The 23,553-nt window shown below is 42.8% G+C and overlaps 1 protein-coding gene across 2 annotated transcripts in view; it reads left to right on the forward strand.

Annotated features, from left to right (window-relative positions):
* The first annotated feature begins 2,145 nt into the window (after positions 1-2,145).
* LOC126483883 (cytochrome P450 6k1-like) overlaps positions 2,146-23,553 on the forward strand; it is a 110,384-nt gene continuing 88,976 nt past the window's right edge. Inside the window, exon 1 of one of the 2 annotated variants that reach the window (XM_050107140.1) lies at positions 2,146-2,198. The gene's annotated coding sequence lies outside the window, so the exon portion shown is untranslated. Of the gene's footprint in view, positions 2,199-13,410; positions 13,492-23,553 lie in introns of those variants that run through there. The other variant, XM_050107139.1, reaches the window with a different exon arrangement.

Consider the following 23,553-nt stretch of genomic DNA (forward strand, 5'->3'; position numbering starts at 1 on the left):
CAACAGTCGCCCAGGGCAGCTGTAGAAGGGTTGAGATGTTTCTGATGGATCTGTCATTAAGGTGACATCGAATGACTCGTCCACTTTCGAAGTCACCAAGCTTTCCCGTTCCACCAGTTCTGCTGCCACTGCTTCCCCAGTAACACAACCATATTCCCCGTCTCTCTTTATACTGGCGGGTCCGTCTCTTGCGATATCTAGTGATCAGTTCTAAATTTCGTATGGTTGTCCATATGCTTTTTACCAGGTGGTGTGTGGAGTAAATGTCGAGTCCAACAATAAATGAGGCTAGCAGCGTATGATTTGAGAAGCTGAGTGGTTAACAACACGCACATACTTCCCATCTATTATGATAATGATAAATCTGTTGTATCACTTGCTTTTTAATGTAAATTGCGTGCTTCATTTATTATTACATTTTAAACAAATCTAATCGCATCAACTGCTCACTTCATCTGCTTTAGATAGATATATTTTGGCATCATGGAAAAATTATGACAAATTGAGTGCGTCGGTACCAAAAATGTTTGTGATACACAGCTTCACTATATTTACCTATACTTACTCATGTTGTTGCGGTCTTCAGTCCAGAGACTGGTTTGATGCAGCTCTCCATGCTACTCTATCCTGTGCAAGCTGCTTCATCTCCCAGTACCTACTGCAACCTACATCCTTCTAAATGTGCTTAGTGCATTCATCTCTTGGTCTCCCTCTACGATTTTTACCCTCCACGCTGCCCTACAGTAGTAAATTGGTGATCCCTTGATGCCTTAGAACATGTCCTACCAACCAATCCCTTCTTCTAGTCAAGCTGTGCCACAAATTTCTCTTCTCCCAAATTCCTTTCAACACACTGTCCATTCCGTTCAACTGGTCTTCCAGGTCTTTTGCTGTCTCTGACAGAATTACAATATCATCGGCGAACCTCAAAGTTTTTATTTCTTCGCCATGGATTTTAACTCCCATTCCAAATTTTTCTTTTGTTTCCTTTACTGCCTTCTCAATATACAGATTGAACAACATCGGAGATAGGCTACAACCCTGTTTCACTCCCTTCCCAACCACTGCTTCCCTTTCATGCCCCTTGATTCTTATAACTGCCATCCGGTTTCTGTACAAATTGTAAATAGCCTTTCGCTCCCTGTTTTGACCCCTGCCACCTTCAAAATTTGAAAGAGAGTATTCCAGTCAATACTTACTCATAAGCGTACAATAAAGATTTACAGTTGGTTCAGAGCCGTAGGTACAAGCCACTTATACATAATGAAAAAACATTTAAAATTTAAATCGCTTCTTGTAACCATAGTAGTATTCTGCGGTAACTGATTCATTAATAAATACTTCTACAGTCGTATGGAAGAGTAACGAAAAGGAAATTTACGAACATCATATTTTCTTCAGACTAATTTTGAGACTGAGTTATCGCTTGATAACAGCTGCAAGGACGCAGTGTACCAACAAGATACTCATTCGTCATCTAGCTATAAGTTATTAAGACTCACGGTTACAGGCCACAGTAAAATTATTTAAACGCCGTCTGAATGGGAATTAATATTAATATTAACATTTGCAGCGCGTGTATTTGACATGATTTCTCCGTTCTCGATTACTTAAAGATGTCTCCTGAGTTGTGGGTACAGGAGTATATTTTCTCTGGAATTGTGTAACGAGCACTCCTCGAAACGATGAAAGAACTTCACGCATTCCACTATGTCTTGAAAACAGTTTCGAGTATCAGTAGATTCTTTTACATGCCTGATAGATTTACAGTTCTTTACTGTCATTGCAGTCAGTGGTATTTTTTTCCTAAGTGGAAAGGAAGACGTTGGCTGTATACGTATAATGGAATTTAGATGATGAACAGCTTCAGACCGAAGTTTAGTATCACAGAAATTCACAGTAAAATGATGGATCGGCATGAAACAACTCTTCACAAGAATATTCCGGCAGCATATTTGCGCAGAAAGGCTGCCCGATAAGCAGATATCGGAGACGAGACTGTGAGACAAGGTGACCTTACGTGCAGGCGCAGTTATTTTCCGTCACCAAAGATTTCGTGGTAAAGCCCGGTATCTCAGCCTCCAGAAAGCTGAGTCATATAAGTTGCAGCGCCATTCACAGCGTCTTTAATAGTTACTTTGCCGCCGACACAGTAGGATACGTCGTCCGGAACACTGACGGTACCCGTCTACTGATAAGTAAGTGGCTGAAGGTATTTTACTTTGTGTATCCTGCGACTCACCGAACGCTTTCATGCGTTACACTTGCTTTGCACTGGTGAAATGCTGCTGGTTTCTCCTCAATGCGATAACTACCTACGAGTTAAACTTAACCAGTGTGCAAAATATTTGATCAGGTGAACGTTCTCAATTGGGGAACATAGAATAGAAATCCGCTTCAGCTGCTAGTAATTGTCTGAATTTATTCCACGACCTGTTTCGAAGCTTAAAGCTTCGTCTTCAGGTGCCACCACACAATTTTGAAAACATGAATGTGTGATGGTCGGGTTAGTCAGTCAGTGATTGGGGATCACACCCACGCGAAACAAATGCATAGCAGCGCAGGACCAGCTACCACAGCGCCCGCCTGATTGCATGGCACTAAACAAAGAAAAGTGCGAGGTTATCCACATGGGTACTAACGAAAATCGGATAAATTTTGGGTATACGATAAATCGCACAAATATAAGGGCTGTCAATTCGACTAAATACCTAGGAATTACAGTTACGAGCAACTTAAATTGGAACGACCGCATAGACAACATTGTGGGGAAGGCGAAACAAAGACTGCGCTTTGTTGGCAGAACACTTAGAAGATGTGACAAACCCACTAAAGAGACAGCCTACATTACACTTGTCCGTCCTCTGCTGGAATATTGCTGCTCGGTATGGGATCCTGACCAGGTAGGATTGACGGAGGACATCGAAAAAGTGCAAAGAAGGGCAGCTCGTTTCGTGTTATCGCGCAACAGGGGTAAGAGTGTCACTGATATGATACGCGAGTTGGGGTGGCAGTCACTGAAACAAAGGCGGTTTTCTTTGCGCCAAAATCTATTTACGAAATTTAAATTACTAACTTTCTCTTCCGAATGCGAAAATTTTTTTGTTGACACAAACCTACGTAGGGAGAAATGATGGTCGTAATAAAACAAGAGAAATCAGAGCTCGAACGGAAAGATTTAGGTGTTCCTTATCCCGCGCCATTCGAAAGTGGAATGGTAGGGAAGTAGCATGAAAATGGTTCGATGGACTCTCTGCCAGGCACTAAAGTGTGAATTGCAGAGAAATCATGTAGATGTAGATGTAGAGAATAGCAATCGGCCACAGTGAACAATTCTATTTATTTACACGAAAAGTGCCCGTTCATGGATTAGAACCAACATCTTCATATGGCTGTCCACGTTTGTATAACACCTGCTGCTGCTTACATTAGTTGATGGAAAAAACGACCAACAACTAATGTACAAAGCAATAAATGTAATACAAAAGTGAACAGTTATCTGAAAATAAGCCTGTCGATTCTGAACAGGTAATAACGCTATTTATGTCAATAAATAGCATTATTCATTGTGGATGGTTACTGTTTGCTTCTTTGCAAGACACAACATGTAAAAAATTTCTTATTGGCACTTAGAACCAGCCAGTTTCCTAGTATGGCACTTACAAAGTTCTTAACAAACTTAATTTCCTAATTTGTATCATTTTCACGTGGTGATGGGACAGGCAGTATAATTCTGTAGGATCAGAATAACTTCTCAATATTTTTGACACAAACAGAGGTACCTTGATTTTTCATTCTTCCAGCAAATGTTAGATTTCGCACGTAGAGCGGCTTCAATTTCTACTCTTCATTTCATTTCATTGCATATAAAACTTTATCCAGTTGTGAATGTTAGATAGTTGTTGATTATGGGGTGAAGACTAGCATCCAAGGATCATCAAATAAAGACAAGTTTTCCCAAATTTATTAAACACTGAGATACAGACATAAGCAGTTGTTAAAGGAACTGTGTTTTCTTCTGTTTTTTCGGCAGAATACATCATCTATATGAGAAAAATTCAGCGATAAAGCTCCTTTGTAGGTCTGGCAACAAAGTACGCAGTAAGACCACGCTTGAATTGGGGATTGTTGTACTACTGTTGGTGGCCACAGCTGTTAGGCAGACAGCAAAGCAAAATTTGAAAACAAACTGAAAAAGTTTCTTCTTCACAACTCTTTCTATTCTGTAGAAGTATTTCTATTATTTTAATGTATAAAAGGTGGTGGGTAGCAATTATTAATGCACATCTGTATATCTTGTTTCTTAAAAAGAAAAAGAACCTTAGAAATATTCAATATGTAACCACAGACGCAAATTAATTTGCGATGAATGTAAAATGACAAGTTCCACATCATTACGATTTATCACGCAAAAAATCCACGTGACATGAAAATAACTACCGACTGAATAGTATACCGTCCGGAACTTCATTCCTGACGTTTACGCCTCTCTAGAAGTAAAGGATAGTAAACTTCCATCTCAGTATGTAATGTGGGCTTCCATGCGAGGAAACATTAGTACGACCCCAGCAACAGCACAAAAATCCCCTTACTCTGTCTCTTAATTTTGTGCAAACAAGAAACTGCTTCGCCGTCTTGCTGTCATTCTTGAAATTCTAACAAACTAATTGCTAAGAAGTTTTAGCATATTGCGACCCCGTCAGCAACTGCGATAGACTGATATTTTGAGGAATCAGCCTCAGTAGCACAAATTTTCTGGTCTTTACCAGGTTTTGGCTAAATTAATCTAGCCGTCTTCAGAAGCATAAAATTACTATAACATGCCAGGGTAAGCCACAGTCAACATTAAGATTAATACCTATAGTACCGTGGTACCATGTCGAATAAAACAACTTAGCTGAAGTCCAGCCCCGGCATCTCTCCACCGCGTGGTCGGTTGGCAGCGGCAACTGACCTTGGCACTGACCTTTGCACGTGGAATTGCACTGAGCGCATAGCAGCTCGTGCGCGTGTACAAACGGAGAGTCAAGGCTGTATATCGTTGGCTGTCTGTATATCACGTGTTGGAAACTCATAACCGTAATTGTAAGCAAACTAGGCATTATGTAGAGGAGGTTCCTATGTGTAGTCGGCCGCGGTGGCCGAGCGGTTCTAGGCGCTACAGTCTGGAACCGCGCGACCGTTACGGTCGTGATGTCCTTAGGTTAGTTAGGTTTAAGTAGTTCTAAGTCCTAGGGGACTGATGACCTCAGAAGTTAAGTCCCATAGTGCTCAGAGCCATTTGAGCCATTTTTGAACCCTATGTGTATTAACTATATGAAAATTGTATTAAATGATAGGAAATCTATTTAGTTGGGTATATAAAGTTTAAGGATAACCTTTACTACCTTATGCACATATGGTCATCGTGTAAAGTATCCCCCACAGCCATAAGAAAAATTTAATCCATTATTTAAAAGTAGCTAAGAACAAACTATCTCTCTCTGAGGTACATAAAATCACGTGCGGTAACTGCCCTAGCTTTTACATCGGCCAAACAGAGAGAGCGCTGTCAGCAAAATATAAAGAGCATATGCCAACGAGAAGTGGTGACGGCATACGGGGCTCGACTTTCACCGAGCACCTCGTCCAAATGGCCCATGCAACCAATCCTCCAACTAATACTGAGCTGTTGTAGTGTGGGGTAAAAGGAACAAGGCTAGATATTCTAGAGGAGATGCAGATTTTTAAACACTTGCTATCCGATAAGAAAAACCTTCTGAACGATCAGCTGCTGCTGACAAATAAAAACTTTTTCGAAGGTTTCCAATCTTTGTTACGGTTGGTCTAATTTATCCCTGCTACATTGACTACCATATTTCTCTCCTGGTTGCCGCATACCATGTTCAGACATCAAGCCTCACGCTTATCTTTAAATTTAAGTTTGGTCCACTACTCTTTCACGAGAGTTTGGACGCCATTATAGTCGAAATTAACAATTATGCAGCACAGTAAGTAAAGCTTAGTTGCTTTAAATGCTTCCCCATTCTATGATACGATAACGCTACGCGCATATCGCGTTACTTGCAATGTTACCTGTGGAAGAATATTCCCGTCAAAGGTACATTGTAGATTCTATGTTAGTACACTTGACGTATGTCGGTCAATAGCACATAAGCGTGACGACGGAGACGTTCTACCCTCCGCCACACTCTAATTAATATGCGTGGCCTATGTCACTCATTAGCGTACATGAATTTAACAGTTATGCAGCAAAGTAAAGTAGAACTTAGCTGCTCTAAATTTCCCCTTGTAATGATAACGATAACGTTACATGTGTATCGCGTTACTCACAATGTTACCTATAGAAAATATTTCCCGTCTAACGCACATCGTATACTATATTTTAGTGTACTTGACCTATGTCGGTCAATAGCATGTAAGCGTGATGACGGAGACGTTGTACCCTCCGACACATTTTAATTAATACGCTTGACCTATGTCGGTCAATACTAGTTAAGTGTGATGACAGGGGCGTTGTACGCCCAGTTACACCCTAGTTAAATTATTGATAGGTTTTAAATAAGTGAGACAAGTAAGGCATGTTCCGTGGGGATACTTTACACGATGACCATATCTGCTGAAAGTCGTAAAGGTTATCCTTATACTTTATATACCCAACTAGGTAAATTTCCTACCATTCAATACAATTTGCATGTAGTTAATACTCAGAGGGACTTTATCTACATAATGCCTAGTTTGCTTACAATTACGGTTATCACTTCCCAACACGTGACATACAGACAGCCAACGATATACAGCCTTGACTCTCCGTTTGCGCGCGTGCACGAGTTGCTATGTACTCAGTGCAATTCCGCGTGCAACGGTCAGTGCAAACGTTAGTTGCCGTTGCCGAACGACCGCATAGTGACCGCATGGGCTGGACTTCAGCTAAGTAGTTTTGTTCGACATGGTACCACGGTAATATAGGTTTTAATTTTAATGCTGACTTTGCCTTACTCTGGCATGTTATAGTAATTTTATGCTTCTGAAGAAGGTTAGATTTATTTAGCAGAAACCTGGTAAAGACCAGAAAATTTGTGCAACTGAGGCTGATTCCTCAAAATATTAAACTAATTGCTTCTGTTCATAGCACCTACAGCTACAGTAATGTATTCCGCTTCCCTGGTGTTGTCTCGTATCTCATTCCACCAGAGACAGATTGGTTTCTGTTTAGTATTTCCCCTGTACTCCCTGTCTTCAGTCATCCCGTACTTCTAGTCAGTGCTTACGTTTTCTGAGACTTTCATAAGCTGTATAAAATGTTTTGCTGAGATTGTAACCTCCTGCTTACAGTTTTTCCATTGTTTGTGGATTAACTGTGGGCTTTTTAAACTCCATCTTCCGAAAAACACGATTTTTTTCTGTTTTCTGTTCTTTATCTTGCAAGGCTCCCCTGGGTTAAAGTTCTAATTAATCTCCTTTGCTACTGCCATACTCTGAGTATCCCCTCTCGAGGTGCAGGTCCCTCACTACGCTCCAGGTGTATGTAAAGAAACTGTGCACAAGGAAACTAAAGGAAAGGGCTGGCTCTAACACATAGACTGTAGCTGTGTGGCCTGATTAAACATTTAAAAAAATCGTTACTCTAGTAGTGACGAGGTCTACCAACAACTGCAACGAAGTAATGTTTACAAATTATGTACATTTATTGGTTATGAATTCAGTTATTGTTCCTGACAAACAACGATCAAATATCATCACAGGAGAATGAGTGCATACGCACACAGGAGCGTTTTGTAACTGTGGATATTCAGGGGGACAGAACTGAGAAAGTTCTCATAAAACAGGCCGAACGAACAAGAAACGGTGTTAAATAAAAGTGCGTTAAATAATTGCTAATCGCGAGACTGAAGTGTTGGTGAAGACTGTATTGCAAGGTTAATGAGTAAAGAGAAATAGAATCCCAAAGAGTAAAATCCTAGCCGAAAGGACACCACACTGTGAGTGATTTACTAATCTGAACTAACATGCCTATCATACTACACAGAGTACGCGTAAGAACTTGCCCCCCTTCTAACAGCCGTGTACCGCAAGTTTCTAGAGGAACGGAGGGTTCCAAATGATTGGAAAAGAGCACAGGTAGTCCCAGTCTTCAAGAAGGATCGTCGAGCAGATGCGCAAAACTATAGACCTATATCTCTGACGTCGATCTGTTGTAGAATTTTATAACATGTTTTATGCTCGAGTATCATGTCGTTTTTGGAAACCCAGAATCTACTATGTAGGAATCAACATGGATTCCGGAAACAGCGATCGTGTGAGACCCAACTCGCTTTATATGTTCATGAGACCCAGAAAATATTAGATACAGGCTCCCAGGTAGATGCTATTTTTCTTGACTTCCGGAAGGCGTTCGATACAGTTCCGCACTGTCGCCTGATAAACAAAGTAAGAGCCTACGGAATATCAGACCAGCTCTGTGGCTGGATTGAAGAGTTTTTAGCAAACAGAACACAGCATGTTTTTATCAATGGAGAGACGTCTACAGACGTTAACCTCTGGCGTGCCACAGGGGAGTGTTATGGGACCATTGCTTTTCACAATATATATAAATGACCTAGTAGATAGTGTCGGAAGTTCCATGCGGCTTTTCCCGGATGATGCTGTAGTATACAGAGAAGTTGCAGCATTAGAAAATTGTAGCGAAATGCAGGAAGATCTGCAGCGGATAGGCACTTGGTGCAGGGAGTGGCAACTGTCCCTTAACATAGACAAATGTAATGTATTGCGAATACATAGAAAGAAGGATCCTTTATTGTATGATTATATGATAGCGGAACAAACACTGGTAGCAGTTACTTCTGTAAAATATCTGGGAGTATGCGTGCGGAACGATTTGAAGTGGACTGATCATATAAAATTAATTGTTGGTAAGGCGGGTACCAGGTTCAGATTCATTGGGAGAGTGCTTAGAAAATGTAGTTCATCAACAAAGGAGGTGGCTTACAAAACACGCGTTCGACCTATACTTGAGTATTGCTCATCAGTGTGGGATCCGTACCAGATCGGTTTGACGGAGGAGATAGAGAAGATCCAAAGAAGAGCGGCGCGTTTCGTCACAGGGTTATTTGGTAACCGTGATAGCGTTACGGAGATGTTTAATAAACTCAAGTGGCAGACTCTGCAAGAGAGGCGCTCTGCATCGCGGTGTAGCTTGCTCGCCAGGTTTCGAAAGGGTGCGTTTCTGGATGAGGTATCGAATATATTGCTTCCCCCTACTTATACCTCCCGAGGAGATCACGAATGTAAAATTAGAGAGATTAGAGCGCGCACGGAGGCTTTCAGACAGTCGTTCTTCCCGCGAACCATACGCGACTGGAACAGGAAAGGGAGGTAATGACAGTGGCACGTAAAGTGCCCTCCGCCACACACCGTTGGGTGGCTTGCGGAGTATAAATGTAGATGTAGACATCCCGTTCGAACTTCGTACCCCATTGCTGCGACACTTCCATCATTTACGGGAGACGAGGAGCGGTGAGGTATCAGGCGGCAGTGAATTATGCAGCCCATCTGCTCGTGAATAAACTGCCCCTCTCACGGTGAAGAACTCTGTGCTGTATTCCTATCAATGACGAAGTGTATTTACTGTGGCTCCAGGCGGATAAGTGCGTTTGCTATGGCTCCCGGTCCTTTCCCGGTGCGTGCTAGCCAAAACTGCCATTCTGTCCAGTCTGAAACCGCATACTCTTTTCCACCAGTCAGAAACGTCCTTACAATTTTGTTCTGGAAGATGTGGCATCGCTTTTTGGAAGATTCCTAACGCCAAACTACCCCACTCCTCCTTTCAGAAATTTGCGAGTGCCGTCCTATGACGCATCAGCGTTCCCAAAGATTCCAAACTGCAACCTATCAGATTGTGTCCCATCAAAAACTTTATGTAAGCTTGTCTTCTCCATGTTTACGCTCAAGACGTCAGCGGCCCGTTGGCACTAGACAAAAGACTCACTTGTGGAGGCGCCCCGTTGTTACTGCTCAATACTGCGATTTTACCGCACGGGACACGCCGTTTTCGTGGGTGGTCTGTCCTTGGGAGAAACCCATGCATTCATACTCCCAAAGTATCGAGGACAGTGCGAGTTCGCTGAACTCAGCGCCCAAATGCACTCTTCCTCCAGCGTTGATAATTCTGTCAAAGACGCACGCCTCCTTCTGCCGCAGTGAATGCGATAGTGGGCGAACGCTCACAGGAGTCGGGTAGCCGCCGCTGCTCCCCCGCGCGCATGCTGCAGCTGCCTCGCCCACTGAAGGCAGCCAAGGCGACAGAAACTGTATAGGCCGTGTTTTTACTCCCCATTAATTAACAGAATGAATTCAGTGTGCAACTTTACAATTAAGACGAAGGAGACTCTTGACAATCATCATCCACTGTTGCGGATAATACCACTGTTCTGCGTATATAGCGGAATTTATTGATTAATTAGACCTATCATACGGATGGATAAGTGTGTTAAGTAAAAAAAGAAATGAAACAGCCTGACTGTTTCAACAAGTTTCAGCACCTATGTCTCATCTTTAATGTGTTTCGTTTTATTTTTGTAAAAATATTACACAAAGTTAGTGCTGGTTTTATGTTTTAGGCCAGATAAGTATATTTTGTTTTTACTACTCATCTAAAATTGTATATCTGTGGTGTATCTGCTGCGGAAAACTTTTCGGTCTGCACTGGCAGCTGTGTAGGCCGCTATCTGTGTGGGCAATGCACGACCAAATTGTAATATCAGTTGTCTTAGCACGCCCGGCTAGCCGCGCGGTCTAACGTGCTGCTTCCCGAGAGGGAAGGCATGCCGGTCCCCGGCACGAATCCGTCCGGCGGATTAGTGTCGAGATCCGGTGTGCCGGCCAGCCTGTGGATGGTTTCTAAGGCGGTTTCCCATCTGCCTCGGCGAATGCGGGCTGGTTCCCCTTATTCCGCCTCAGTTACATTATGTCGGCAATTGCGGCGCAAACACTGTTTCCACGTACGCGTACACCTTAATTACTCTACCATTCAAACATTTGTGGTTACACTCGTCTGTTATGAGACGTTGCTTGGGGGTCCACTGGGGGCCGAACCGCACCATAACCCCTGGTTCGGTGTGGAGCGACGGTGCGGTGGGTGGACTGCTGTGGCCTGTTGTGGAGTTGTGAACCTCTGATGGCTACGCCGGGACGAAGCCTCTCCGTCGTTTCTATGTCCCTAGTTCAATAAACAATACACAATCCGTTGTCTTGACTCGATATGTTGTCGGATGGGTCGGTGTTTCACCAATGCTTTAAACCCAAAATATTAAATACAGAAATATTCCTCAAACCCTTATTTAGTAGACAGTGACTTTAGTGATAGTTAAAGATGTCTTTAGCTTTTGTTAATGTGCCTAGTATCGTTTAATAAGAGACTGAAGAAAATGTGAATTAACTGGATAAAATGTTCGGGATAACATTCTGAGGTAAACCATGTAGTTGTAGTTCAAACTAAAGAGAATGTTGGCCTCACATGGATTTGCAGATACAAACAAAAACCGTTAAATAATGATTACTTTATGTAGCGCAAAGAATGTTGTTATGTAATGCAAAGAGAGCATTCTGCACATCAAGACGTGAGAGCAAAGTACATCTAACTGCACATTAATTCATAAAAAGAACAAGAAATGTTCAAAGTTCGAAACTTCAGTTTCCCACTGCAGGGGGAAAGTTCTCAATAATCACCGCGCAGAAAACATCCAGCTAATTCATCAGACAGAACAGAAATAATAAATGCAGGGAATATTCGCACTTCACAGCTGCCTTCAATCCCGTAAACCAAATTACACCTCGCAAAATCAATTACCAAAGCAAAAAACTCACAGTCAAATATTATAAGTCACGTGTAAAAAGTTAGAGCGTGTAACTTACTGTCATGGCATTCTGAAGTATTTCCATTGACCACGGCTCCTCGGCCGCACATCCTCCCGACAATAACACACTCAACAGGAGGGACAAAAGCTTGCTGACACGAGCCCCTGCGCGCCTTTCCTCGACCAATTGAATGCTCTGTGGCGTCTCACACTACTGAATTCCCGTTAATTACTTAAATATTGACAATTATTCAGTGGTTGGTAGGTTGGTTGGTGTGGGGAAGGAGACCAGACAGCGTGGTCATCGGTCTCATCGGATTAGGGAAGGATGGGGAAGGAAGTCGGCCGTGCCCTTTCAGAGGAACCATCCCGGCATTTGCCTGGAGTGATTTAGGGAAATCACGGAAAACCTAAATCAGGACGGTCGGACGCGGGATTGAACCGTCGTCCTCCCGAATGCGAGTCCAGTGTCTAACCACTGCGCCACCTCGCTCGGTAATTATTCAGTGTTAAAGACAATTACATACATATATAACATGCTAGAACACAGAGAAATTTATTACGGTCGCTTTGCGACCTCTCACTAAAATATCGCCATAGTATTTAACAAGTTATTAATAAACTTCACGAATACATGCCTGCATCCGGCATTGCAATATGTTAAACCTTTATAAACATTACTAATTCATACCAAATAACAAATTGTTATCACTCATCCACTAGGAATATTTTAAGAAAGTGGGGAGCTCATGCTGCCTTCATATTACGTGCAACTATGGAGAATTTTCACATTAACATTTAATAAATCGTCTGCAATTGTTTACACACTTATTGTGCAGCTGCTTGTGGTGCATACGGTCATCGTCAACTTTCATATGACGCCTCATATAAAGATACTGATTCAGTGGTTCATTTTTATTAATTGTATAAACTATTGTAAGTAAAAGCGTACTATAACCTTTAAAATATTAGGTCTAGAATTATACTTAAAACTGCAATGAGCTCGTCTCATCACTGCAAAATTTCTGGTGTATTTACTGTTCCGTGTTTCATTTCAAACAAAGTTATCCACCCATAATACTTTGGCCAGCCACAGCCTGAATTTCTTATGCACTTCGACTAGCTAGTCATTTCTGTTTACCCAGTAAACCCCAGCCGCTAAAAACACTCACCACCTCTTTCCACCCCGCATGCCATAGTCTCGTAATCTCATGTGTGTTTGCGTCTGTGTGTGTGTGTGTGTGTGTGTGTGTGTGTGTGTGTGTGTGTGTGCGCGCGTGCGTGTGTGCGTACGTGTGTGTGTGTTGAGGGAATCGGCGGCTGTATGACCGCAAAAACTCCCTCAAACAGTCAAAATTCGCGCTATACTAGACAAAATACAAAACGCTGAACAAGTGAGTAGCGTCAATTACATAGCATCTCTCGATGCCTGTGGCAACATAAATTATTCCTAAATCTAGTTTTTATGCATAAAACATATTATGCCAGAGGAGAGTGACGGAAAAAGTGCTTAAAATAATAGTTCTTTAAGCAAATTTCTCCAACTGCTTTTCAGATGAATTGCTGTCAGTCCATAAAAACCCATAAAAGCAAGCGAGACTGTACAATTCCAACTTCACAATGATTGTAGTTTTGGGTAAGCAATCAAAACAAACAAAAAAGAACATGTTTTAGTTTTTAAGCGCAATACCAAACCAGGTACTTCCTGCGAAAATTTCAATATATGAAACCAGACGAAGTGAAGATACATGTTTGGGAAAAGGACAGGAAAAAGATATAAACCATGTTTTGCACAAGCCAGAGTATAAAAAATCATAATTTGAATAAGATGTACGGTGTTTCCCCTCATACCTTACATCGCGCCAGCAGTGTGTAATGGTAGGTACTAAAAGGTCGCAGTGGTAGGATACTGTATCAGGCGTCCCACAAGGAACAGTATTGGGCCCATTACTTTTCTCATTGTATGTTAATGATATGTCAACTATTCTCTCCCACTGCAGATACCACCCATATGCTGATAACCTTCAGTAATATCTCAGTGCAAGTCCAGCAAACCTGTACACAGCCATCTATCATGTAAATGCCGACTTACTTGCTTTATTAGAATGGTCGCAGAACTTAGGTCTCAAACAACAACCTTCCAAAATTCAAGCAGTCTTAGTCGCCCACAAAAGACTTATTACAACACAGCAAGGAGAATCTCTTCCATGCTTAATTTTAAATGACACCGAAATAACCTTTCTCCTTCTGCAAAGAACTTAGGGATAATCCTGGACCACCACTTAGACTGGACTGAACACACTACTGCAGTCTGTAAGAAAGTTTCTGCATCCCTTCATTGTCTACAGAAATATAAAAAAGTATTTCCATTCGAGCTTACGAAGAAGCTCGTAGAATCTCCAACACTCCCTATTCACGACCATGGTGATGCTATTCTTCAAGGACTTTCGTACGAAAACTCTCACAGGCTTGAACTGGCGATGAATGCTTGCGTACAATATATTTGTGACGTTCGTTATTATGATCATATCACTCCAGCCTATGAACAATTATCGTGCTACGTGCTGCTAAACGTAGGGACTACCATACTTTATGTTTACTCCATCGTCTTCTCAATCATCAGACTCCCTCTTACTTATCTTCAGCCATTGCATAGCACAGCAGAAATACTCGTCCTCAACAAAGTAAGATCATCTCAGTACCACCACACAACACCGTCATGTTTTCGAAATCATTTTCTGTATCCGGAACCCGACTTCGGAACAATCTTCCTCAAAATATGGGAGAAATTAAATCACTTCTAGACTTCAAAAAGCAGCTAATGGCTCACCTTCTCTTGCAATAGCTATCTCTCTCACATACTGGTCTGCAGCCCTCACTCGTCAATCCCCACCCCCTACAACTTTTCCCTTCTCCTCGCTTACTGAATTATCCACTTAAATCAAGTCCTCTCCTAACAGCCACTATTACTGTCATTCCAATTTTATTATTCTTCATCCTTTCTTTTTCTGACAATACTAAACATGATGTAAGTTGCCCTAAACTAGTCTATATTATTTTTAATGCACTTTGTTTTATTATTACTGTTATTATTACCATTTATCGTTACTTTCATTATTGTCAACTATTATTTTGTTATTATTATTATTATTATTAATACTATTATTAAGATTATTATCGTCTCTAAGATTGTTATCATTTTCATGAATGTTTTGGTAATATATCTGTATGTGTTGTTCCTGGTCAGATGTAAAAGAGGGCCTTAAGGCCCTAATCCGGTCAGGCTAAATAACAGAATAAATAAAAAATAAATAATAGTTGTTCAATCAAAACTGTCTCTGTACTTCATATGGTTTCGATAATTACGATGATTCCTTTTTTTCTGGATCTGCATTACTACCATTCAAAACTGCCCAATAACACCTTTCGACCGTATTTACTGGACTAAACTGAATAACATCCTGAGTTCCAATACGGAGATGAGATTCATTTTCTGTTCTTTTCATTATTATGTGTATTGTCTCGCGCTGTATCCACACCTCTCTCGATATTCGGCTTTGTTGCAAGCGTTAGATTGCAATAATGATCATCGTATACATACAAGGTGTCCCATGCCTTTATGGTCAAAACAACTGATTAGGAACTAACGATCGAAATGAATATTTAGCCAACGTAAATACACTACACCTTATGGTAACAACGTAAACTCACAGCAACAACACTGCCTGACAAAAAGTTAAGCAACCAGTAGGAGACGAGAAAACTAAATGAAATTTCATGGATTAAGAGGTCATTTAATAGTATTTCAATGATCAGAACATCGTATCAGATTTATAGAGAAGATGGCAATATGCGCCCATTTATTAACATGACGTTGCAATCCGTCCAGCCTTGATGCATGCACAGACTCGATTTCGAAGGATGTCATTTTTCTTTCGTATACGCTGCTGAGTCACGGTCGCCGACAACGGTTGTATACGGTATGCCACGGGAGTCAGTCACCTGCAAGAAACGCCGATAGTTCCGGCTGTCAGGCGACGTGGAAGGAAGACTGGTCCCAAAACACGGTCACCAATTATCCCGGCCATTCCGGATGCACCGATGCTGATGATTCGCTGTCATTCTGTCATCTGCATACTATTCCACAGATGACTGTTATGAAAGCTGAAGTTACCACTCCGCATAAAATGGCCTCACCTGTGAATAGGATGGATGACACAAATTCCGGAATAGAGGTTGCCTGGTGAAGAAACCAGTGACAAAACCGTCTGTCACTAGTAAGCCCTGAACACCCTGTAAGTGATAAGTGTGCATTGAAACGAGGACCTAGAAACTACAGGGACGCTTCGTCTCGCCGTAGTCCTCAGTGGGCCACAACTCCACAACAGGCCACAGCAGTCCACCCACCCCACCGCCGCCCCACACCGAGCCCAGGGTTATTGTGCGGTTCGGCCCCCACTGGATCATCCCAGGAACGGCCCACACTAGACGAGTGAAACCGCAAATGTTGGCATGGCAGAGTAACTATGGTGTACGCGTACGTGGAGACAGTGTTTGTGCAGCAATCGCCGACATAGTGTAACTGAGGTGGAATAAGGGGAATCAGCCCGCATTCGCCGAGGCAGATGGAAAACCACCTTAAAAACCATCCACAGGCTGGCCTGCACACCGGACCTCGACACTAATTCGCCAGGTGGATTCGTGCCGGGGACCGGCACGCCTTCCCGCCCGGAAAGCAGCACGTTAGACTGCCCTGCTAGCCGGGGGGTAAGTGATAAGGGTAGTAACAACTCTCATAGAGTATGTTCCACACTGTCGTCTGGCTTACCCTGTACTGAAGGGCCAACTGCCTGGTACTGACATGGCGGTCGCCTTCCACAGTGCTAATCACATTTCCCTCCAAGTCTGGCGTCCGAACATTTCGGGTACGTCCTTCATGAGTTCCTGCTTCCTAAAAGGACCCTGTCTCAGGCAAACGGCGAAACACTGTTCCAACCAGTGGTTGTTGTCGGCAGGAATAGGTCTCCTGATACATCCTCGCTGCCCGCCGAACGTTGCCATTTGCCTTTCCGCAAGTAAACACCATGTCGGCAAGCTCTCGATTCCAATACGGAACCACTGAGTACGACGCTGCATCGCATCCACTACAAGATAAACAGCAGCAGAAGTGAATGACACAAAACATAACCAATTACGATGGTAGGGGAGGGCGTTAGAGCTTAACGTATGAGGAACAGTACCAGACTCTAGGAGGAAACCATGCATACTGTAACTGTGGCTGTATGGTACAGCGCAAATTAGACCGCAATCTCTGTAACAATGTTTGATTTATAATTGTTCTCTAGCATGGAACCACGAATTGCGGAGATAAGTTCGTTAGACCTTCTTTGTTCCATATCCTGCCATCGCTCAAACCCTGGATTTTGTACCCGGTGGACAAATCATCCTTTGTACTCCGTACCGCCACTGGGGTGGTGTTCATGTACCAGATGGTCCCACATATGTTCCATCGGGGACATATCTGGAGATCTTGCTGCTCACAGGAATACTCCAGCATCATGATGGCTGTTCATAGTGACACATGTCATATATGCACGAGCAATGATCTGTAGAAAATGGCACCACGATACAGCTGCATGAGATATAAGACCTGAGGGCGTAGGATGTCTGTAACATACTGTTATGCCGTCGGAGTCCCCTCAATCACTAGTAGACGTGACCAGAAGGCAAACCCACTAACTATCAACACCATGACGGCAGGAATAACACCGCTGTGCATCCCCAAAACATTGGAAGACTGCAATCTCTCGCCAGGTCGCCACCATACTCATCCGTGATGCCGGCCGGAGTGGCCGAGAGTTTCTAGGCGCTTCAGTAGGGAATCGCGCGACCGCTACGGTCGCAGGTTCGAATCCTGCCTAGGGCATGGATGTGCGTGATGTCCTTAGGTTAGTTAGGTTTAAGTAGTTCTAAGTTCTAGGGGACTGATGACCTCAGAAATTGTCCCATAGTGCTCAGAGCCATTTGAACCATTTCAATAGGCATGCCTATACCAGTTTCTTTGGCGATGGTAATCCGTGTTAATGTGGAACAAAAAAACTGGTTCAAATGGCTCTGAGCACTAAGGGACTTAACATCTGAGGTCATCGGTCCCCTAGAACTTAGAACTACTTAAACCTAACTAACCTAAGGGCATCACACACACCCATGCCCTAGGCAGGTTTCGAACCTGCGACCGTAGCGGTCGCGCGGTTCCAGACTGAAGCGCCTAGAACCGCTCGGCCACACGGCCGGCAATGTGGAACCACAATTCATCGCTGGACACCAGCTGAACACAATACAAAGCCATTCGTCAGCAGTCCATGATTCCAAGTAAGGAACCACTGCAAACACAACAGTCTGTGTTGTGGTGTTAACAGCAGCCTACGCCTGGAACAGTAATTCCCTCGTGCTAAAGCTGCTAGTCTCCGACCAATGGTGTGTAATGATACGGAATGTTATAGGGAGTCCTTTACTTGCTCTTGCAAGACAGGTACCGATGTGAAGAGGTTAGGAAGTGCTTTGTGCACAATGCGGAGACCCACCCTTGCCGTGATCAGACGTGATCAACCGGAAGCTTCGCAACGAATATGCTTGCCTTCATGTTCCCACTCAACATTGGACCATTGTTACATCCGAATGCCCCACAAATCTGAATATTACCTGATTCGACCAGCAGACACAAAGGAGACCCACTCTGTTAAAACTCTGTCAGGTGCTGATAACGCTGTGTCACAGCAGTATACGGCATCTCTGTGTCCTTCACAGTGACCACTCGACATCTGTGCTGCTCACAACTCTTGTATACACTACCACAATGACGACCATGCTAAACATGAACAACACCCTGGTGGCCGTTCTACCCGCAATAGGGAAATGCAACTCCAATCATTTACATATCCGCCGATGGTGAGCGTGTGTACGAAGTTACACGGATATCTGGCCACGTCTTATGAGTGTCTTCCTTTTTTTGTCAGGAAGTGTATTCAAAGTCAAAATGCTTGAATAATCCATTAACGGAACTGAACTTTAGGATCAAATTACATCAGGCCATGATCTGCACACTTTGTTGGTTATAGGGGTACAATTACTGCTCCAGTAATGCAGTCCGCACCTCATTCTACGGCACGTGCATTTCATGGGCAAGTTGACAGGTGGTTATTTACAAATATTTTCTCACACGATACAACATGTTCTCCTAAAAGTTTTTCTCAGTGACTAGACGTACCCAGGTTCTAGTGAGGTACTCTACCCGGTGACAAATTTCTTCTATTGAGGACAACGCCACACACGATTGACAAGCGCTTTAACATAGTGCCACAAGTGCCGCTTCTGTAAGCAGTTGTTTGTTATGTAACATGAGCATTTTACAAACAAGCATTGCTCAGTGAAGAACTCGCCCTACTTCAACTATTTATTTGCCAAAGAAAAATCATCAAACAGTCGTATGTTTTCATAAGTTTTTATTTTATTTACGTGATCGGTTACGGCATCTAATTAATACTACCTTCAGGCTTCCATGCACGCCGTGTATAGAGAATCAGATACAGCGATGCATGCATAACCGGAGCCATCAATATCTGAATTCCGTGAATATTTTGTGGAGCATGACTGCGAAGATTTGACTACAACCGCATGCATCTTTGTATCTGATTCTCTATATATGGAGTGCATAGGGGCCTGAAGATGGCATTAATGAGATACCGAAATTGGTCGTGTAAATAAAATAACTCCGTCTTCAGGCCACAAGTGGCCCATCGGGACAATCCGACCGCCGTGTCATCCTCAGTTGAGAATGCGGATAGGAGGGGCGTGTGGTCAGCACACCGCTCTCAAATAAAATAGCAACTTCTGAAAAAATAGGCCGTCTGTTGATTTTTCATTGGTAACTAACTGACGGGCCGCTGTCCCGTATCCACGATGTATCAACAGAGATTGAAGTATTTCTTTCGGACCGCTGGTTCCTTACACAGAACTCTAAGGTTATGATCCTCTACTGGCTGAACACTTTTGACCGAAAAGATATGAGAGAACTGGTACATTACGATATAAGCTGCACTGATGAGCCCAAAAGTTGTGACCACCTGCTTAGTAGAGCTTGTCCATCTTTTGAACGTAGTACAGCAGGAATTCTGCGTGCCAAGGGTTGAAAAACTCCTTGGTAGGTATCCGGATGTTCGTGGCGCCGGATTTCTACGCACAGGTTACACAATTCCCGTAAATTGTGAGCAGGTTGCTCGTGGGTGTATCTTTGGCGTCCTTCACTTGTTCCATCGCGTTCAGATCATGCGAATTTCGTGGCCATGACACGAAAGTGAGTTCACTATCAAGTTCATCAACTACTGCAACACGATTCTGGCCGTGTGACAGGAACAGTTGTCCTTCTAAACGATGCCGTCGTCTTCGAAGAAAACATCAGAATACACTGATGCAACAGATCCATACTTACCAATTATATACAACAGCTCGCTCGGCGAAAGATCCATACCTAAAGGCTGGAAAATTGCACAGGCCACATCAATATTCAAGAAAGGCAACAGGAGTAATCCACTAAATTACATGTCCATTTCATTAACGTCGATATGCCGCAGGATTCTGGGAGATTGATTGTGTTCGAACATTATGAATTACCTCGAAGAGAACGGTCTATTGACACACAGTCAACACGGATTTAGAAAACATCGTTCTTGTGAAATATAACTCGCTCTTTACTCACACGAAGTGTTGAGTGCTATGGACAAGGGATTCCAAATAGTTCGGTTTTTCTGGATTTCCAGAAGGCTTATGACACCGCACCTCACAAGCGGCTTGTAATCAAATTGCATGTTTATGGAACATCGTCTCAGTTATACGATTGGATTCTTGATTTCTTGTCACAGAGGTCACAGTTTGTAATAACCAATGGAGAGTCATCTAGTAAAACAGAAGTGATTTTATTGTGTTCCCCGAGGAAGGGTTATAGACCCTTTGCTGTCCCGTAGAAACATAAACGATTTAGGAGACAATATGAGCAGTCGTCTTAGGTTGTTTGCAGATGATACTGTCTTTTATCTTCTAATAAAGCCATCAAAAGATCTAGCAATTGTAAAACGATGTAGATAATATCTCTATGGTGCGAAAATTGGCAGTCGACCCTAAATAATGTAAAGTGGGAGGTAATCCACGTGAGTGCTGAAAGGAATCGTTTAAACTTCCGATACACCACACATCAATCAAATCTAAAGGCCGTAAATTCAACTAAATATCCAGGAATTACAATTAGAGACAACTTAAATTGGAAAGAACACTTGTATTAGTAGAACACTTAGGAGATGGAACAGATCTACAAAAGAGGCTGCCTACACTACACTTGTCTGTCCTCTTTTTGAGTGCTGATGCGCGGTGTAGGATCCTTAGTACATAGGATTAAAGGAGTACACGAAGAAAGTTCAACGAGGTGCAGTAGGTCTTGTATTATCGCGAAATAGGGGAGAGAGTGTCAGGAATTGGTGTGGACACCATTAAGACATAGGCGTTTCTCGTTGTGGTGGAATCTTCTCATGAGATTCCAGTCATCAATTTTCTCCTGTGAATGCGAAAATATTTTGTTGATACCGAGCTACATAGGAAGAAATGATCTTCATAATAAAGGAAGTGAAATCAGAGGTGTTCGTTTTCTCCGCTTGCTGTTCGGGAATGGAATAATAGAGAATTAGTGTGAAGGTGGTTCAGTGAACCCTCTGCCAGGCTGCTAAGTGTGATCTGCAGAGTACCCATGTAGATGTAGGTGTGTATGAAGGGATACAGGTGGTCGCAATACCGTACACGTAGTGCACAGCTGCCACATTGCCTTCGAATACTACCACAGGTCTTATGGAGTCCCGGTTAACTGTCCGACCTGCATATGTGCACACAACGAACTATCAGTTATAACAAGAAACGTGATTGGTCAGGCCAGGCGACACGCTTTCACTGAGCCACGGTCCAGTCTCGGTGATATCGCGCCCATGACAATTGTGATGATGTTGTGTCAACAGCGGGGTAACTACTTCAGCAGTCAGCGCTGAAAGGTGTCCTCCAAAGCCCTTTTGCCTGCACCAGTATTGCGCTCTGTCATATCTGCCGCAGATCGCCGTCTATCCTGTTCTACAGAGCGCACAAGCCTTCGATCTCCATGTTGTGCGATGAGACGTAGACGTTAAACACTCAGACACCGGGCTAGAACAATCTAATCTGCCCTTTATTAAAGTCGATTTTGACATTGAGTTTCCCAAATATGCCCCGTATCCCTAGAATGATTTCCCCATTCGTCTCTCCTCCACTTATGTAGTTTCCTTAACACTTCATATGTCCAAAATACCACCTGAAGGTACCTATTTAGTGGTCATCGGTTTATTTAGCTCTGGGTTAGGAATTATGGGTCATACGAATAGAACAGGGGACATTCTCCACAGAAGACTGTCGAATCAAAAGAACATTCCCTGAAAAAAGTTCTCAGTTTTGTATGAATAATACACTAATGGCCAACCTTGTGTGAATGCTCTGAAAAGCTAATCATTTGCATATCACAGCACCTTCTTCCTGTCGGTTAAATTTCGCGCCTGTAGTACGTCATCTTCGTGGTGTAGCAATTTTAATGGCCGGTAGTGTATATTCGCAGCATGTTCTCTGAGGAGGGAGTTCCTCTCACCACCTCCCCGTCTTCTTGAGAAGGTTCTCTGTGTGTGTCGTCTGCCGCGTCCGGCACAGAACACACGTGTAAAACTACTTTTTCTTCAGCTCGCTCAAACGGGCAAACTATTCAGCGTACAGTTATAGAACTGCCTTCACTGTGTTACGGAATAGTTGCACTACGTCTCGATACTACCTCCTTTACCAAAATACATTTTCTGACGATGTTACCGCATTTGCCGATATGTGGCATATTTTTTTGTTATTGAACTTAAGTGAACACAATACGTGAGCAAAGTCTTAACAATACATCACGCTTTCAGCTGCTCCGAACGACAACTCTGTCGGGGTTTTCTAATACGAGACAATTTTGTTTAACATGATGCCTAATAGTCCGCTCGCGCATCGAGTACTTAAACGTTCGACCGAGAGGTTTCTATACGAGAAACGAAACGCTAGATTTGTAATAAACCAGTTAGCAATATTAATGAATCGCTTACTTATTTATAACATAACATAATATAAGAATTATGCTGTGAGAAGACATGATGATGAACACCTGAGAATGTCAGTTACGCAGTTGGATGCCCTGTGGTGTATACCTAAATCTTCTTGCACATCACTTTAAAAACTTGGCTCAGCTAAAAAGCACAAAAATATTTTCAATTTCACGTAGTTTGAAAGTTCATCCTCTCTTCTTTTATCATTTCGTCTGAAAGCTCATCTGCTCTTCTTTCATCATTTTCGGAACGGAAGTTCACCAGCCAAATAATGCTTTTAATGTCAAACCCAAATAAACTTCTACAGTTTGTCCTTTCCCTTTTCCTTCTGGCTACATATACACTCTTGGCCATTAAAATTGCTACACCAAGAAGAAATGCAGACGATAAACGGGTATTCATTGGACAAATATATTATACTAGGACTGGCATGTAATTACATTTTCACGCAATTTGGGTGCATAGATCCTGAAAAATCGGTACCCAGAACAACCACCTCTGGCCGTAAT

Source organism: Schistocerca serialis, chromosome 6 (genome assembly GCF_023864345.2).
Source record: "Schistocerca serialis cubense isolate TAMUIC-IGC-003099 chromosome 6, iqSchSeri2.2, whole genome shotgun sequence".
Classification (NCBI taxonomy): Eukaryota; Metazoa; Arthropoda; class Insecta; order Orthoptera; family Acrididae; genus Schistocerca; species Schistocerca serialis.